This window comes from Macrotis lagotis, chromosome 1 (assembly GCF_037893015.1).
Source record: "Macrotis lagotis isolate mMagLag1 chromosome 1, bilby.v1.9.chrom.fasta, whole genome shotgun sequence".
Classification (NCBI taxonomy): Eukaryota; Metazoa; Chordata; class Mammalia; order Peramelemorphia; family Peramelidae; genus Macrotis; species Macrotis lagotis.
In genome coordinates, this window is record NC_133658.1 from 689,971,541 (window position 1) to 689,992,563 (window position 21,023).

At 34.2% G+C, this 21,023-nt stretch overlaps 1 protein-coding gene across 8 annotated transcripts in view; it reads right to left on the reverse strand.

The window, feature by feature from the left end:
- The window catches only part of RAPGEF4 (Rap guanine nucleotide exchange factor 4), a 351,048-nt gene that overhangs the window by 174,366 nt on the left and 155,659 nt on the right, over positions 1-21,023 (reverse strand). The gene's annotated exons all lie outside the window — the stretch shown is intronic.

Genomic DNA, 21,023 nt, shown 5'->3' on the forward strand with positions numbered 1-21,023 from the left:
TCAAAAGATAGAAATGCCTTTCTCTAGAAAAGATGTTTTCAAAGAAGCTGATTTCATGTTATTAACTTATTTCAATTTGCAATCTACACCTGCAGTTTATGTGACCTCTGAGAAACTTTTAGTGAACTTAAATAGAAAAAGAACATGGCTTAACTGAGAAGTCTTTGGTTGGAATTGAACTAGTATTCTTTCTTCAGTCTTTTGGGGGGGGTTATTACAAGGCAATGGGGTTCAGTGACTTGCCCAAGGTCACACAGCTAGGTAATTATTAAGTATATGATGCCAGATTTGAACTCAGGTCCTCCTGGGTCCAGGGCTGTGCTCTATCCACTATGCCATCTTGCTGCCCCCTTTCTTCTGTCTTCTGATAAAAACATAATTCATTATGTATGCTCCATAAATTTATGTTGAAAGTGTGTGTGTGGGGCTACAAAGACCAAAGCTACATAGTATAACAGGGGAACTCTGGACACACGTGTGTGTGTGTGTGTGTGTGTGTGTGTGTGTGTGTGTGTGGTAGGTAGTGTATTCAAACTCCATAACTTTTTGGTCATGATCTTTGGGGTAGGAGACACAGAGAACACTGTGTGACTATCTTAGCCACTGGGACCACCCCTGTGGTATGCACATTGGAGAATACTTGGAGTCGGGTGCTAAACCATTCCTCAAGCATGATCTTTGTCCCACCCGCCACAGAAATGCATTTAAACAAAAATCTGCCCAGATGGAAATCTCTTTTCTTCACTCCTGGCCAGGATGCTTCTCTTCTCCAAGCTGGAACAATGTGGCCCCAGTTCCTTGCAGCTGGATCCATGTGATCTAGGCTTCTTTTCTTTCCCTTTTCCCTTTTATCTTGACTACTCCTTTCCCAGCTTGTAACTACCAAAATGACCCCAGCTCCAGGAAACTGGATCTATGTTGATCTAAGCTTTTTTCCTTTCCTTTTTAAGCATTTCAGCCTTTCTTATCCTCAACTTCTACTAATCAGTCTGTCCTTTAAGAAACTCTCTTATCTTACTACTGCTCCAAAGAACTTAATCTGTGGACTTTGCAGTAATTTGTAAGCCTTTCATGCAACTTGTGAACTAAAGTCTAAGCCTTTTTTTACCTCCCTGAATCAGAAATTGGTGAGTTTTTCACAAATATGAACCCCCATAATTGATCTTTAATGTCCCTTTCCCTGAAGCTCATTTCCTCCCATCTTCAATGGTTCCTATTCTGATAGAATTTGTAATATAGTATTTTTTTTCACCAACTTAAGTATGGGGGGGGCATTTCCTAACATAATCACAGAGAGAGACCTTAGCAGCCAGTTACTCAGCAATCTCCTTATTTTAAAATTGAAGAAATGCCTTTATTCATTCACCAGACTTGTCTCTAAATGACTTTGAGATATTCCCAATCCAACCAAGGATGAAGATTTGCAATATCTGAAAGAACATACTCCAAGTTCTGAAGGCATTCCAAAAATTCTGAGAATTCTAAACTATTTTTAGTCATGAAAGCATATCTATACAATAAGCATATAGTTTTATGAGATGATGACTTTGAAAAAGAGCAACACTTACTCAGATGTGTTTTGTATGTTTGTTGAAAATTTTTTTACCTTAAACACCTCATTATATAGGTAAATTACTTTCCTTGCCTAAGTCTCTTTGAAATATCTCTGAAGTCCTTTTCAACTTTAAGTTCTATGACTCTATATAGAGGGGTTCATGAATTCAATAAATATTTCTTGAATACTATGATAAAAATGATGCTGAATACTGAGGGGGATGCAAAGATTTGGGAAACATGGAAGTCTTCAAAATTAGTAGGATGCCAAAAATAATCCTGCTGAAAATGTAAACTATTATTTCACAAATGGTCATAATGAAAGAAGGGAGCGATATATAGTTTAGGTGTTAAGACACTTGGGATTCTATTCTGTAGGAAATGGAGAGTTTTTGAAAGTTTGTATGAGATTAGAAAGATTCAAATATTACTTTAGAGATTTGTTTAATGGTGGGATAGTCTATGTTTTAAGAAGGGGGGGGCTAACAAGAGGAAAGGTTAAAAAGCTGCTAATACTCTAAATGAAGGCCAAATCAATGAAAATAGAAAGGGAAAGATAGATATGGAAAATGTAAAAGAATAATTGGCAAAAACTTGGTGACCATAAGATTTCAAACCTGAGTAACTCAGAAAATAATTCTGAAAATGATGCTGGCACTCTTCACATAGATGATATTACTTATTTTAATTTACAGGACTGGATACAACTAATTTCAAAATAAGCATAAAGCAACCTGAAGTATCCAACTCAAGTAGGGGAACATTTCCCAACTGAAAATGAATTTAGACTGCCTCTCAGGTAATAAATACAGTCCTTCCTTTTCATGATGAAAGCTGAGCTTTTATTTATTGTACAATGTCATGTATATTTATGTGTTTATATTTATGAATAACATAAATATTAAACAGCATCAAAAGAATCAACACTACACAGTACTTGTGGGCTACATAAACTGTCAGCAAAAAGGCTTCTTCTGCTCTGATGGGCAGCTGGTAGCACTAAGGATTCTGGCAAACATCTGGCCCATTTGGTAATTCTGAATGGTGTCTGTAATGTAACATTGATGTTTTCTCAAAAGACATAATCTTCTTCCTTATGTCAGTCAAGATTTTCCTGGTTCATTCATTTCTCTTTTGGGGCAAAGACATTTACACCTCTTTGCAAAAGTATCTTTTCCTTAATTTTTTTTCTGTGAGTTCGTTGCCCACAGGGTCTGGCCAGCATCTAAGATTTCTGAAAACTGCCTCCTGAAAATGGCCAAATTTCATTTTATTATATATTTCTATGTTATATCACTCTATCACATCAAACAAGAGAGGTTAAAAACTCTTATGCTGGAATACTAACCAGATGCTATTAAATAAAAAAATTCCAGGAAAGCACCTGGAACTAATTGTTTATAGCCTGAGGCTTCATAAATTCCTGACACTCTCTGAAAGTTATCTTCTTTGCCTTTACTTCTCAATGGGATGATCTCAGTTTGCAGGAAAGTGCTATTTGAGATGAAGTTAATCTCCCTGGTTTCAAAATAATCTCTCAATGGAAGTTTAAAAAAAAAGCTTCTCATTTCAGTCAAGAATGGGAACAAAAGCGGTGAGTCCAATTTGTGTGAACAAAACAACCTCAAATTAAAAGCTAATCCATATGTTAATCTCATGGATAAACAGGTAAATGAATTTTATAATTTTACACAGGAAATGAAAAACCCATATTTTCAAATGAGGTGGTGATAGATTCTTCCTAATATCCATTAGCAAAACTTGGTCCATGGTCTTTGAGTTCATTCCCTTATAAAATGACTTGTGTGAATCAGGGCAGAAAGAGTTAACTGGAATTAGATTATCTAAGAAAAATAATGGTTCCAAATGTATTCACTTATTGCCTGATGTGTTATTATTTGCTCTCCCAGGTTATTATGCAAAGCTATCCATCTAAAAAGGCTTTAATTTCTGCACCTCCAAGTTGAAAATATTAGGCTGAACTCAGAAATACTGATGTTATATATTGAAAAAAATACTGTAACCTTGTGTGAATTAGAACAATTAGCTATTGCTAATATAGCTAAATTCCAATTAATATAAATAATGAATCCCATGAAGCAGTCACATTATTTAAATTTGCACTGCATTTTTTTCACTGGGCTACAACTAATGACCAAATTTTACATAATTATACCTTCAAATAGTGCAAATTCAAATATATATATGACTACTTCCTGGGATTCATTATTCACACTAATCAGGATCTGACTCTATTAGCAATCACTTTCATTTACTGTATTGTATACAAACTATCATTTATACCATGGTGGGAAAATGTTTTTGGATAAAATTTAAAATACACAAAAAATTGAAATAAAAATCATAAGAAAAAACAATAAATTTAGGAAGAGAAAACTTTTGAAATAAAAAGGGGGAAAGACTGGAAACTTTAGGTTGCCAGTAAGAAAATGAAAAGACATGAGCCAAGAGATGTGAAAATAATACTTCATTTATATAGTGTTTTAAAGTTTGCAAAACATTTTCCTCATAGTGTCCTTGAGAGGTAAGTAATGATCATTTCAGTTCTCAGAGATGAGGAAATGTCAACATTCACACAGTTAGTAAGAATTCAAATCCAGTTTTTTTTAATCTACACTCAGAATTCTAATCTTTTATCAACTCATCAAATCAGGTCAACAAAGACTTTTCTGTGTTAAGTACTGGGGATAACAAAGAAAGGACAAAAATTATTAATTACATGCTATCATTCACCAAAATATTAGATACTTTAAGAGAAATCATTTGTATCCTCACGACATGAAGGATATCTCTAGCATGTTGAAAGCTAATAAAGTTTTTGTTCAAATGACTTCTAGCAACGCCATAAATTACTATGAAGGTCTATTTCAAATACACACCTGAAACCTGCCTGCAAGAGATCAGGAAATTCTAGAGAAAGCTGCAGATGTTACTCAATGAAAGGTTTGGGGCTGGTTGGTATAATAATTAGAGGAGAGAGGGCTATTCAAGGGATGACTGTGTAGGAGCCAGTTAACTACCTATACAAGGGATTCTGGCATTTTGCCTTCTGAAAGGAAGCCATATAGTTGTGGATTGGCTCAAAGGCAATTTAGTTCAGATCTGAAAGATTTATCAGCAAAGTCTAGTAATTAGAAATCTAATTACCAATTCTGTACTAGATTGCAGTCAGCTAGGGCTAACAAAAATAGCAACCATTTCTGTCTGATGATACTTGCTAACACAGACTATTCTGTGATCTTGAAGGAATAACCATGTCTACATCAGGAATTAACAGGTATATAATGCATGTGCTTACATATACATTTGCAAGAGAGGGATGTGATCTATAGTTATCCTCCTGAGAAAGAGGGTTTAAGTAGAAAATAATAACAGACATTTTAAAATGGACTTTCTGTATTGCTTTTCTTTTTTTTCTGATTTTGTATATTTTTATGCTAAAAAAAAACTCCAAAAGGGAGAAAGATACTTCCAAAATCATGGGAAAGTAAACAAGAAAGAAATTTTTGTAGATATTATAACAATTCTATAAATTAACTGAATATCATCTGGAAAATGTCCTAGTTTTGATATTAATATAGATACCCCTGAATGTGGAGCACTACTCTTGAAGTCAGTAAGACTTAAATTTAAATCTCTTCTGGATGCTTACTAGGCACATGGCCCTGGGCAACCCTTCAGTGCCTCAGTGCCATCATCTGTAAAGGCAGAGTACACACTGACTTCCAAAGCAGTAATTCTATGCTCCATTAACAGTAAAGGTTATATTTCAGCTATTCTTGAAGCCTGTTAAAAAGGTGTAATTCTAATAGATATATTTTAAAATAAGGACTAGTTGAAAACTATAGTGGCATAAGTCAGTGGCATAAACAAACAAAAAACTCTCCCAGTAAATCTCTGGGGATTGTTCTAGTTACAACAAGAGGAACAGAAATAAAACTGAATCGTGTTCCATCATTTTATACTAATATTATTTGAAACAGTAGTCTAGTGGTCTCAAGATACAACTCTCTTGGTGTGTGTGTGTGTGTGTGTGTGTGTGTGTGTGTGTGTGTGTGTGTGTATCTGTATGTCTGTATGTGTCTGTGTGTCTGTGCATCTGTGTATGGCACCCCAAATCATCTGGTTAGGAATCTGGAACGATAATGTTGGGTGGTAGCAGGACAGAAAAGGAATTTGGAGTTTTTTTAGTGGGTGTCCCAGATATGTTTGGCAAAGCAAATAAGCTTCTCAAAATAATGTTTTAAAATGATAAAATATATAAGAATACAAAGGGAACCACTTATATTAAATACAGCTATCAAAATATTTAAAAACAAGTTCATGGAAGGTTAAGAACCCCTATTTTAGAGACTTGAGAAGAAAATAGGAGTTTGAGAGAAGAACCTTCCCTGTATGAGTGATTGAGATATGAGAAGTTTGGTCAGAGTTCATAAACTAGTACAATCATCAATAGGGTCAGAGATATATAGAGATCATTTAGTTCTACACTTTTTTTTACATATGAGGAATTTGAGACCCATAAAAATTAAGAGTTTTATACATGAAGCCATGGCTAGTAAGAGGGATTGAGCATGTCTCTTTACTCCAAATTCAATACACTTTTTCCACTATACCATGGAGCTTTTATCTAAGTTTCAAGTTGTCTTATGCTGCTCAAACCACATAAGTTTTATGAACTGTAGTTTTATTTGTGAAGTTATTTGATGGGAATCTCTGGAAAGAGGGAACAGAAGGCAAAGACTAGAAGTCTAGAGAGGCTGCTGCCACCACACTCTGCCCTCCAACAAGGGCTAATAAAGAAAAGAGTTAGTCATCTGCTGCCCCTTCACCGAATTTAATTCCCAGTACTCCTGTTTTTCTTCTTCCAATGACCAGCACAAGACTAAGGAAAGATCAAAAGGACTTCCTCACTAGAAAATATTGAGGATCCTTGCCTGGGATATGCAGATGTATGGGAAAAGATAATAAAAAATAAAATCAGAAATCTGTGGGGATTGAGAAACATAAGCATGAATAGATGGGCAGCAGAATCTATGCTGAGGACTGACCAGCTAATTTTTCAGGGCATTCCTTTAAGCATAGTTCTGGGGACCCTACTCACTCAGGCTTTGGATTAGTTAAGAGAGAAGCAACCAGAGCCTAAGAAATTCACAAAGAAATGACTTCCTTTTTCAGTGCTCAGGAATATTGAAAGAAATAATTTAGATTCTTCTATTTACTATATAATCTTGATCAGTATGGCATAGTAGACAGGAGAACCGGTCTTTCGAGTTTGAAACCTCTCCTTTGATATATATATATATATATATATATATATATATATATATATATATATATATATATATATTAGCCATGGAACCCTGAGGGAGTCTCTGCACTTTAGTTTTCTGAGGAAATAAAGAGTAAATAAAGGTAAAATTAGGAGATGGACTTGACAGCCTTTAGGGTTCCCTTCTACATTAAGCTTGTGATCCAATGATTTCCTTGGGCCTCAGTTTTTTTTATCTGTAAAATGGAGATTAGAATATACCATCCCCAAGATCCATAAAAATAAGGTGTAGAGGTCATGGAAAGCAAGGAAAAGACAGAAAAAAGATTTATATAATGATTTCCTAAGTCATTATCTTGCCCAAAATCTTGGTAATAAAATGCTTTAAATGAGATCCCTTGCCTACTGGAAAAGAATAATAGCTAACACTTAAGAGGATTGAAATGTCTGGAGATTAAGTGATGGGACCAGGGTTACATGGCTAGTGTGAGGTGGGATTTTAACTCGGACCTCCCAGATCCCATGTCCAGCACTCTAAACACTATGGTGCCTCACTATCTCCAAAGAATTATATTCTTAGCATAGGTTAAAAGTTTTTTTTCCTCTCTGCTTCTATTGTCTATATATGGTATGAAACACTGATATGACATTTTGCTCCCATACTTTACAGAGTTAAAAAATTCTTACTATGTTGAATAGTAGACAAATGGAGAAATAGTAGCAGTGTGCTATTTTAAATATGGATTTTCTGGTAGGGTATTTTTCTGTAGGTATCTTTTCTAAAGTCATACAAACTGCTTTTCTGTAAGGATCACAAAATCTCAAAACTGGGAGAAAGACAAGAGGCCAAGTAACTGAACTTGCATCGTATCTCAATAATCCCCTCTAAAACATCATCTATGAAGGACCCCTGAAGGAAGAGACCCAGCTGTTGTGAGAATCAAGTAAGATAACATATAAACAACTTATATATATATATATATATATATATATATGTATATATATATTTATATATATACACATATATATATATATATAAGTACTATCTAAAAGTGAGTTACTCTTATCCTATTAAATCCTATTAAAACTCAGTGTTCTAACGTATTACAATCTTTTTGGACTCTGATTTATTAATCAATATGCTCTGTCAGTTAAATGTCATATGAAAATTTGACAAGTACCTTCTGTTACTTTATTTATTATTTATTTTTATCAGGCCACTGACACAAATGCTAACCAACTCAAGTCCAAGAATAGATCACAGGGCTACTACAGAATGATATCCTTTCAAGATTCATATACCATTAATGACTATTTGTGGAGCTTAGTCATTTCACACATCTGAATTTACCTAGTTGTACTATCACCTGGCCTTTATCTCTTCATTGTATCCAAAAGGGGAGCCTGAGAGACACTGTCAGATGCTTTGCTGACATGTAGCTAGCTGATGATCTAGTGGTCTAGTTTACCATCAAAAAAAGGAGTAAGATTAGTCATATAATCATAAACTTAAATTGTAGAAGTCATAGACCAATGCTTTCCTTTTATAGATGTGGAGACAGAGGTTCAGACAGATTAATCCAAAGTGATTCAGTAAAAATACCAGAAGAGAGACTTGAATACAGATCGGAGAGCCAATATTCCTTCCAAAACACCACAAGCCATGACTGATCTATAATGAAGAATCTTGACTTTTAAATACTCAGGAGTCATATGCTTAATTATGTGTTTTGGAATTTGGCCATGAACAATTCAACTTAGACTGTATTTTGCTGATTCTACTTTTGTTCTGTTTTTTTTTTAATTATGACATGTACCCTTCTTTAGACCTATGATACCAATTTCATTTTTTTTGTATTTCAAAAACCACTGACAGTATTTTATCAAACATATCCACAACATTTTTCCGTACTCTAAGACGCAATTTGCCAAGATCTGATGACTTGAATGTACAAGAGTTCTTATCTTGTTCAACTCCTTATTTATCTTGGATTAAAATTCCCTATTAAACACTTTTTTATTCTTTTCATTCCAAAAATATTCTCTTTGTAAGAGAAAATAGAAACAAAATGAGACTTGACAAGTTTTGCCTTTTTTTTACTGTCATTCATGATGATGATCCCATCTAGCCTATGCAAACCCGTCTATTCTCCTGTTGCACCTTCAATCTTACTTTGGGCCACAATATAGCATGAAATTATTTTTTTATTATCCATAGCCATCATCCCTAGCTTCAATTCATCATGGGTTTCTTCCACCCCATTCCCCAATCTCTCTTATACACAGTGTTACTCATTTAGAATTATTCTGAGCAATTGTTCTTGCTTTCATCTTCTACATCACTTTTGTCTTAGGAGCACTCTACCTTTAACTACATTTTCAGGTATGTCTAATGTATTGTATTGCTTTACTATATTTAATTGTCACAAGGTGAGTATATGGTAGGATGTTTCATGTCAGGGTAGAGAAGAGTTTTAGAAAATGAATATTTTAAAAAGAAAATGACATCAATAAAACATTTTTATAAAAAGAATGTTATCTGCTTCTTACATTTACTGTGTGACTACACAAAAGTGCCTTATCCCTTCTGAATTTCAGTATATTAATCTATATAAAATAGGAATAATGAGAAGACTTGTATTTATTCCTCAGAGGTGTTGTGAAAATCAAGAGAAAATACATGCAAAGTGCATTGTACATCCTAAAGTCCTATACAAATGTCAACAATCATTAATATTATTATTATTATCTTATTCAATAGATGACTAGACAGAAAAAACATCATTTGAGGGAAGCTGATGGTCTCTTTGACTCCAAGGCCTTTTTCTGCTGTTCTACTCTGAACCCTAAAATTTCTCTACTGAAAAAGACCATGTGCTTTCAGTTCCTAGATTTAAAGCCAGAAAGGACCTTAGATGTCATTTAGTTCACCTGCTTCATTTTACAGATGAGAAATTTGAGGTGTGTAATGAAACATAGTCAAATCGGTGATAAGTAACAAAACTAAGATCTCTTCCCTCCAAATCCAGCCTATGGGAAGGGTAATATCATTCAGAATCCATTAACCAACATGCTTATCAGATTAGCTGGCTATCATCTAACATAGAATAGGGTTAGAGGAAATAAAAGAAAAAAATAGACAGTTTCTGGAGAGAGAAGATGTGCCAATTTATAGTTTGATTTTCCAGAGATGTACAAATTTGACCATTCTATTAATTTTTCTTGGGGCTATTTCTTTTTTTTAATTGAGGGTTTTTTGGCAAGGCTATGGAGTTAAGTGCCTTGCCCAAGGACACACAACTGAGGCCGTATTTGAACTCAGATAATAAGGACTCCAGGGCTGGTGCTCTATCCACTGTGCCACCTAGCTACCCCTGGGCTATTTCTTACACCATCTTACACCACACCCAGCAATTTCATGTTTTTAATATTACTTAGACATGCTGAGATTTCAGTTAGTTCGCTGGAATTTTCCTAAGCGAAGGTATTGCCCATTTAGTATATTTGGATGATTAAACAATAACCTTCTTTAAACATTCTCAAGTTGTTAGAGTAAGATGCACACAGTAGGTCAATGACACTAAAATGAATGCAATAAAAGAAAATGCCCTATGGTTACTACTGATTAACACAATCTCAATGAAGATTATGCTGGGAACACCATTCTTGTTTTTCATTTATTGAACTTGCTACATTTTATCTAAATTAAAGTACATAAGTAATTGGAAACATAGAAAATGGCAAGCTGATGTAGGAAAAACAGATGATTGGATTTCTATCCAATCATCTCAGCAAACTATGATGGGATGGGACCAGATGTGATGAATCAAAATTAACAAAACTGGAGTTTTACTAAAAGCAGAAAGTAGTCCACATTTTAGATTAGGGCTCGCTAACTATGGCCTATGGGTCAAAATGTAGTGCACCATCTGTTTTTGTATGATTTTTTTGAACCAAGAATATTTTTCTTTTCCTTTTTTAGATGGTATATAAAAACAACAAATCATGTTTTAGAGCACAGATATTTCGCAGATATTTGCTGTTAAAGAATTAGACTATTTAATAATTAGTTTGTAATAGAAAAATTAGGTACACAATATCCCATGATCAAGGCAGCTTCTTGTGCCAGATGTCTCTTATTTAAAGGCAAGGAGACATTATGTTTAGTCATGGTAGAAGGTTGCCTTGATAGAATAAATGACCCTCCAAAAATATTTTCTTAATCTTACACTGGTATTCATAACTATACATTAAGGATCTTCCCATATTATGCAAATATCCTTAAGTATGAGTTATGAGTCATATTATTCCTAAATATGAGCAGAATCTGCATTTTTTCTGAGTTCAAAGTTTTAAGGTAACTGGACAGAACAGAGTGGGTTTAAAAAGCCTTTTTCACAATTTTACCCACAGTTGACCCCGCTGAGAGGTATTCTATCATTTTAAAAGCAATTATACCATTAGTGGAGTTGTGAATTGGTACAACCACTCTGAAAATCAATTTACAATTTTCAAGAAAAATCACTACATTGTTCAGACCCTTGATTTTGCTATCTCATTCCTGGGCACAATTCCCTGAAAAGGTCAATGACACAAAGCAAACTTTGTCTATATAAAAGAAAACATGATAGGTACCTAACTGATTAGGCAATGAATGACTGAACAAATTGTGGTATATGAACATAAAAGAATATTTATTATTGCACCTTAAGAAATGACAATTACAAAGAATTTAGACTTCAATTCTTTTGACTTTCAGTGACATTGACTTTTGAATTCAATGCCTTTTATGAAATAATACAGAACAAAAAAGAACATAGCCAAGAGAACAATGTTCACAGTGATTGCAGCAATGTAATAATAATAATAACATAAACAGTACTAAAAGGATGCTAAATTCAGATGAATTTCAATGACCAATTGTAGTCCCAGAGAGAAGAAAATGACTTATACTTTTTTCCTCTCTGTAGGCGGCAAAGGATATAGAATGTTGCTGTTACCATAAGTCATGTTGATTTTTTACCAAATTTTCATTTTAAAGGGGAAGATTCAAAGGCAAAAATATAATAAAGAACGACTATTATGAAAAAAGGTATAATAAATTCATTAGTCAAAAAATAAGGATAAACAAATTCCCTCATTGGCCATAGCCCCAAAATTATATTTCTCTTGCTGTTGTTTTTTAAGACACTACCAGCACAATTCTAATAAAGATCGCTTCTAGTTATGTTTATTTTTGTTCATCTGAAGAAATTTTCTGTCTTTCACATTTCTTATTTCATTACTTCAAAGCACCTGTGATTTCATTACTTTGGAAACTCCATTCCCTGGCACAGATTGCAAATCCTCTACTTTTAGAGGAAATATATGATTTCATGAGTTGTGGTTAAAGTGTAGTTACCTATTGGCAATTCTTTTGTGAAGAGTCCTTTAGAGAGGCTGGTTTTCAGAGGTCAATTAAGCCAACGCAGATATTCCAAGTAAAGAAACTTGCGCAGACTGGCAAGTTATTCATTTAGCGAATTGTATTGAGAGGTTAAGTGAAGTGATTAGGTTGGGCCTTGAACTCTGGTCTTCCTAAAACAGAGGTTGATTTTCTTTCCACTAAAACCATACACTCACTCTTTTCATGTTTTTTCTCAAGGTCAAATTAAATAGCAAGATGGTTTTTTATGATATCTAGAACATTATTATAGCCCCTGTAGACAGAATAATTATTGTTACCCCTTTTTACAGATGGAGAAATTGAGGCAAATAGAGGTAAGTGATTTGTTCACAGTCATGCAACTAATAATTAGCAAATATATGACAAAAACCCAGGTCCACAAATTCTTCTAGCTTTATATTGAATCTTCTTTCCAATAGAATATGCTATTTATTCAATAAAAACATGAGGGGACCAGTCTATATCCTACCTCAATAATTTCATAGAGACAGGATTTCTTAATTGAATCAGAGGTGTGAATGAAGTACATTGATATTAAATCATCAATCAAAAACTTTAGATTAAAAGGGAAAAGTCCTGGATTACTTTATTTTATTTTTGGCAAGGCAATGGGGTTAAGTGACCTACCCACAGTCACACAGCCAGGTAATCATTCAGTATTTGAGGTCAAATTTGAACTCAGGTCCTCCTGACTCCAGGGTTGGTATGCTATCCACTGTACCGAACACCTATCTGCCCTTTTGGATCACTTTAGAAGTCTTTGAAATGCATTGTATGGCTTGGAGTAACATTGCACAGAAAGTATATTTGGATTAGTTGAGAAAACTTGGTCCCCACTCTTAAGTTTTGTTTAAACTAGCAAGCCAATTTAGACCCAGGATTTGAGTGTTTGGCACTAAGGAAAGAATGTATCCAATGATATCTCCTAAGAAATATAAAGGAAATAATTGAAGGGAGGGAGAGTGTTGATAAGTGGAATACAGATTGAGAGGAAGGACTGAGAGAAAGAATTGGCAGTACCATAAGAAGAGGAAAAAGGAGAAAGACAAAATAGGACCGAGCTATGGGAGAGTCTAAGGAGAAAAAACTCAAGCTGAAAAAACTCATTCTAGGAATGAGAAATTTCAAGAAAAAGCCCATTCTTTCATTAACAGACACTCTAATAAATTTTGCATACAATATCACCCAAATGTTCCTGGTAATTTGAACTTTGCCTCTATCATAAAGAGGCTAGGTCTTCGTTAGAAATAAATATAAATTTAATTTAAGGCACAGAGCCAAATCACTGCCTAAATGTTAGGAATTTTCCTAACTCGAGTCTCAGAGAGATTGTAATTATATTTCTAACTTTTGTTTAATATAAACTTCCTAAAGCAATGGAAGGGAGAACCACATGAATCTGTAGAACAATAAATGAGTTAATTATTTTAACAGTATGATTGATTTTATTTTAAGAAATAAATTAGGTAGGAAGAAAAGGGCTTTATATCACTGTGTATCTCATTATCTGTCACCTTCAATCTCCACAAAGATCTCTGCATCCATTGGTGTTACATATATAGGCTCATTTGGCACACAACTTTTCAAAATCACCTACGTAAATCAAGATATATCTGTATAGAACTATGACAAAGAAAATGATCATTTTCTAAAGAAGAAATATTACTAGATGTAAGGACCAAGAATTAAGATCCTGGTTCTTGCTTTATTAAAACAAGAATATCTATTATATCCAAGTGAATGGATGTAACTAACTTATAAATACTAACACAAACAAGCAGGACTTTTTTTCTTGTAAAGTAAGTAAAAACATTAGGGCTTATCTCTGCCTTGAAACAAAACTTCTGGCAGATGAAAAATACCATTAGAAAACATTCTAAGGGAAGTTGGGTTGCTCCGAGTGATCTCATTTACTATAAGCATTCATGGAAGGCTCAAAGCCCTAAAGCCAGAACTGCACTGAGTAACAAAAGGATAATGAATGTCATCTACAGAGCATGACCTTAACTCATTCCATAAATCCAATAAGATTGTGTCCATATTTAGAAGAAGTCCTTTTCAAAAGAACTAACATTAAAAAAGAAATAATTTGCTTAAAGTCACAAGGATTCACAGATACAGTGCATTTCCATGAAATTCAGAAAGAAATAATTTGCTTAAAGTCACAAGGATTCACAGATACAGTGCATTTCCATGAAATTCAGACTTTCATATAATGCCCATAAGTAGATCCAAACACACTAAACTGTCAAAACACCAAGTTCAATAGCACATACAGTTTCTTCTGTCTCCAAAACATGCAGAGAGGCTCCTTCCAGTATTTGATTTTTCCAAACAAAAGGACTCCTCAAGCACACAAAACCTAAGGGTGAAGTGATGAGTAGCTCTGCATATATATAGAATTTACAAGTAATAAAGCATGCTTTCCAACAAGCAGTGCATTGTTTGGAAGAAATTAAACTTTGCTTTTTCACAATGCCCTCTGACAAGCTCAATGTTCTCTTTTAACTTAAAATTAGTCTTTCAGGTGTATGTTCCTTCCAAAATAAATCTTTTCACCCTATAATCACTCAGGGAATTTAAGCCCCAATATTGAATTTAATTTTGCATGTATGCAAATGTATAAAGCAAAGAAATTCTTCCTTATTACAACCCAGGGAATCAATATTTCTCAATTTTCATAAGTATTTTTGGCTATATGAATAGTTTTGAATAATTGTTTCTAAAGTTTTGGAATGAACATCATAAATAATAAGAACAAGGAAATCAAATACAAAACTATTTTCTTTATGTAAGAGAGGGTTTGTCATAGAGCCATAGAATTTGGAGAGTCATAGAACTGTGATTGAAAACTCACCCCCTCCTCTTCCTAAAAGAGGGAAAGAGCAGGAGATAGCTAAACTGAGGTGATAAAATAGCAAAAAAGTCCAATCCTGCTCACATTGCAAACCCAAGTTACAACCTGGGATACTAGAGCAGAAGATGATGCTGAGTCATCTACAAAACCTAGAAAGTTGATGGTGACAAAATTGATTGAGGGAATAATTCTTGTCCTGCTACTTGATGGGAATAGAGTTAGTGATCTCTATTCTAATGCACTATTTTCCTTCTGTCTTTCTTTTCTCAAGAGAGAGAGATGATTTATTAATTTTCCTTCCCCTCCCCCAATTCTTCTTTCCCCTAGGTATTTCTTGACTTTTTGAATTAGTGATGTATTTTCAAAAGAAACAGTTTTCTCTAAGTTTGGGCTGGTGCTTTTCTTTACTTTCTATACTTGTGAATTCTTAGAGGAAAAAGTTAAAGCAGTAAACTTGGTAGCCTTGAACAGAGAGAGAAGGTGACTCTCCCTTTACAGTTGCTGTGATTTCTACCACCTGGGGTTTACAACAAAAGCAAAGAGATTTTTGACTCATCCCATGTTCTCCCAAAACAGATATCAAAATGAATCTTAAATATCTTAGACAGATGAGCTCACAGTATGACAGTGGTGGAAGGGAAGGCTAAGGTAGTAGAGAGTTGCAGTTGCTGCCCTCGGAGGTAAATAACCGTTTTAGCCACAGAAATGCTCCTCTGTTATTCCAGGAAAGGTCCAAGGAAACAGTCCTTCCTTCCCAGGAAGAATCCATGACTACAAAAAAGGTCCTGCTCAAAGTGGGGAATTAGGAACAAAGTAAGCTACCCTCAGGAAATTAGAGGCTAACCAAGAGGAAGCAGTAATTCTCAACTAAACAATACTATACATACTTTTTGAGTATTAGATATGCATCCCTACCACTTAGTACAGTGCCCAATAAAGAAGTGCATAAACATACCTCTTTTGATTGATTGACCTTAATCTTTAGATGAAAATCCAATGTGCCACAGCTATTTGTACTGAGAATTATGGGTTGTTACGATGAGAAAAACTCATCAAGACATCTCTTCTAGGAAACCCAAAAATACTTTGTTCACTGTGTAATTATATCCAGTCATATTACCATAGAAATTTTCTAAATCAAGGACCTCAGAGAACTAGTAGGTCTAAAGTTTCTGAGAGGGTTATAGCTTCTCTAGAATTTATTCGCTTCAGAACAATTACAATCATTTTGCTTAAAATATAGTAGTTTCTATAGTTTTATCTTTATTGATAGATGTCATAAAATGTTACAGATATCAAAGTCTATCACAATGCTTTGCACAAAATACACAATACATATTGAATTGAACTGAGTTACATATCGAAATTCTCAGACCATTAAGACTATCATTCTTGTATCAGGCTTATTTCTTGAAAAAAAAATTTCTACTTACATTAAAATCCTTACTGATTTTAACAACAGAAAAGAAACAATGACAAGAGTTTTATCTGTTAAATCACAATAATGATAATACTTAAGTAATAGTGACTTTGAAGACCATCCAGTAAATTATAGAGAGTTTGTGATCTATATTGGCAGTGTGAATATCTACAACAATATGATCACAAGAATAAGGATGCCAATGACTACAACAAGCTGTAATGAAAGTGTGATCAACAATAACAATAACAGGAAATAATTTTTTTTCAAGTTTCAGGTTACTCCTTAAATGAGTTATTCAGCATGTACCAGAAGGAAAATGAACCATTATGATGTTTGATCACTAAATCTTGTGGAAGGTCTCCTCTAATTCCTCATTCTTTTTGCCCTAATCTGTTGCATCAGCGTCTTAAGCTTCCAGTTGCCATTCAGTTGTTTTAGTAACATCTGACTCTATGACCCTATTCAGAGTTTTCTTGGCAAAGAAAATGGAGTGGTTTGCCATTTTCTTCTTCAACTCATTTCACATATGAGGCAAATGAGGCAAAAAGGGTTAAGTGACTTGCCCACAATCACATAGCTAGTGTCTGAAATCATATTTGAACTCAGGATTTCCTGATTCAAGTCCAGGTATTCTATAGACTATACCATCTAGTTGTCCCAAGAGGGGTAAATCTAACACCAGTGAAGAAAAGTTCTTTCATTTTAAAATGTAGGTTTTACATGCAGCTTCTGAGTTCCAAAGTTGTCCAGTCAGAAGCAGCAGACCTGTTTCTAGAGTTTCAACGTATATGATTCAATGCAGAATCAGATTCTCAAAGTTGAAAGAACTTAAAAAAATCACTTAGTCCAAATCAGACCTTGACAAGAACCCCTTCTAAGGCATACCCAACAAGTAGCCATCTGTCCTTTTCTGGACAGGCTTCTTCTGAAGTGTTCTCATAGGTTCCTAGGATAGCCCACTCCACTTTCAGATTGCTCCAATTGTTAGGAAAATTGTTTGTTGCTTTTCCATCAAGCCTAAATCTGATTTCTTCCCAATTTCTAGTTCTGTCCTTTGGAATCATCACGTAGAATATGTCTATTTAATCTTTCTTTCATATGATCATTTTCAAATATTCAGATAATGAATATGTCTCCTCTTCTTTTCTTCAGTCTAATTATCCCACAGTTCCTACAACTTGTTCTTGAATGTCCTGGTCTTTCTTTAAAGGTTTAATGATTTTGGTTTTTGATTTTACATCACAATCATAAACCACCCCTTCCTATCCTGTTTTGGGAATATTTAGGTGGCCCAGTGGGTAGAGTACCTTATCTGGAGTCAGGAAGACTCATCTTCCTCTATTCAAATCTGGTCTCAAACACCAGCTGTTTGACCCTAGGTATTGACCCTAGGTATTTACCTGTCTGCCTCAGTTTTTTCAAAATGTATAAAATAAGCTGGAGAAAGAAATAGTAATTCACTCCAAAATCATTCCAGTATCTTTGCCAAGAAAATGCCAAATTGAGTTACAAAGACTTTGAAATAGCTGAAACAGGTGAACAGCAATATTTCATATGTATGTGTATACATATATATTCATTGTACTCCAAGGGGTCCCTAAGACACTAAGATGCTTTAATGTCTAATATGAAAAATATACCACAGAAGAACAAAAGCTATTTGAGGAGGGAAAAAATCTTCAGTAGTCATTAAGATTATAAAGAGGTAATAAGATCGAAAAGTTTGAGCACCACTACTAAAAGAAAGTGGTTTAAAAAAAGAAAACAGAGTGAGCACAACCTCTTTGAGATGAAGTGGGGTTGGTGTTTGGACTTTCAGTAATCATACATTCCCCTTCTGAGTCTTTAAAAACCACCTATTTAAGAATTTGTTCTGGAATTTTGCCAGAATTCAAAAGAAATATAGAAAGGAAAGAATAAAATCAGTAAAACTAATCCATGCATGAAAAAAAGATAATAGTATATGTAATTTTTTCCCTGGTTGTATTTGGTTTTTTTGCAAGGCAATGAGGATAAATGATTTGCCCAAGGTCATACAGCTAGGTAATCATGTGTCTGAGGTCAAATTTGAACTCCAGTGCTCCTGACTCCAGGGTCAGTGCTCTATCCATTGGGCCACCTGGCTGCCCTCCTCCCCACCTTTGGAAAAGAGTAGAGATTAAGTATTTTTTCTTTGAAGTCAAACATTATTTCACAACATTCAATTTTAACTTTTTTTCCACTTTACATTAGGGTAGTCACTGTGTATATAATTTTCTTGTGTCTGTTTAATTTGCATTTTATTAGCTTATTCATAAATTTTTAATGTTTCTCCATTTTCATCATAGTCATCATTTCTTACAATATGGTTAATATGTCAGTAAATTTGTTGATAGATAAAGCATTTATTAAATACTTACTGTGTGTCAGACACCATGGTAAGTGCTGATACATTCATATACCAAAATTTTAGTCATTCCCCCTATTGATCAGGATCTACTCTGTTTCCTATTCATATTTTGACATATGTGGCCTTTCTTTGTGTCAATTACCTCTTTATGCCTAAGCCTCACAGTGGAATTTCTGGGTCAAAAGGGTATGCATATATTTAGTCACTTTAATTGACTAAAATCAAATTACTTTCTAGAAAGGTTGTACTAATTCACAGTTTCAAAATAACATATTAGTGTGTTCTTGTATATTTTAAAGATCATTAACAATAGCTCAACAGTTTGACTTGCCAGTTTTGTTAGCGTCTAGGGATAGATTTCTTATGACCCAATAACTCTAATTTATCTGGAGCAACTGAGTGCTCTCTTATGATTTCCTTTCTTATCTTAAGTTTCAATTTCCTGGTTCCATTTTTTTTGACTCTCCAAATAGTATTCTTTGGCAGAGAAAAGAGGAATGAAATAAGTTGAGTAATTTTAATTTTTCTTTATTGGATTATCATCATTATATTACCTCTGAACCACAGTTATCTTCCTTCATTTATGCTCTTCTTTTCCCAAAATACCTTCTAAAAATCTTGTATTAAAGTCCTTGTCATTCATCCATACCTTCAACTTTTTCTGATAGAATTCCTAAAATATCTCACTAGTAATACTTTACATTTCCATTATTCGATTTTGTTCAATGTTATTGTTCATTCATTTCAGTTGTAACTATCTCTTCATGACCCCATTTGGGTTTTTCTCAGCAGAGATACTGGGGTGTTTTGTAATTCCTTTCTCCAGTTCATTTTATAAACGAGGAACTGAGACAAACAGTAATGCTAAGTGACTTGCCTAGCAGCTAATTAGTGCCTGAAACCAGATTTTAACTCATGAGGATGAATCTTCCTGACTCCAACTGCTGTACTCCATCCACTAGACGGCCTAGCTGCCTCTTTTATTCAGTGTAGGCTTTTCAAAAACTCAGTTGACCAATAGGATTATTTCTGTTTATGTCTTCAGAATTTCATTGTTGAAAGCTTTTCATCCCTTTTGACTACTTTCTTCTGTAAGATATTCATCTATTAGATTCTGTCTGGTTTTTTGTTAAACCTTTTGACATCTGATTTCCTCAAATCTATAGTTTCTGTTACACTATTCTTTTACTGTTTTCCTTTCCTCTGTCAGGAATTCTAAAATAGAATGGTCACTTCCCTTGGAGCTCTAGTTACAACTAATCAGCAACCAGTTCCTTCTTGTTGACTATAATCAGATTCAAAACAGAAACTCTCTTTATCTCTTCCTCCACCTTTTGAAACATGAACATTCACCTAAATGCTGCACTTCCCAACAGACTTGGGAGCATACAAATCATTGGAAAAGCCCTATTTCTTTGGTAACATTTATTTGGTAATTCTGCATTTTTTTCAAATTATCCACATTTGGCATGGATTTAAGCTTCTGTTTCAAAACTAGAATGTCTTATGCCTGAAAAGAAAAAACCCCAATAACAACAAAAACCTGACAGAATGTTTCACAACAGGACAGGGAATAAAGAGTAAGGATTAAAAGTAGAATCCAGCTGTCACCTAGTGAAGAAAATATTAGCAACCCCCCAAAAATAAAGAGAAAAGATTAAAGCAAACTGTATAGGAAGGTTAGAGCAGAAGGCATCATGGCTCTTTGGAATATGATTTAACACTCCTGGATCTTCATCCCAGAACAGGCACAAATCAACTCTGTGATTCTAGGCCAGTTTTTTGATACTATGGACTTCAGTTTCCTTACTATAAAATTAGAACTTAGGGATCAGCTAATGGACTGATCTCTAAAATTCCTTTCAGCTCCAAAATTCTATTTGTTTTAAACAACAAAAACTGAAAGTACCTTTGTTCCCACATTAGAAGCCAAGTTTCTGTAGAGAGTACAGGGGAAATTCTTGTATTGTTTGCTATTTATTAGAAGAAGTTTAACATATATAAAATATTTATTAGCATAGGAAACTTCAACAAAGTAATAGTTCAGAATTCTCAGAATCA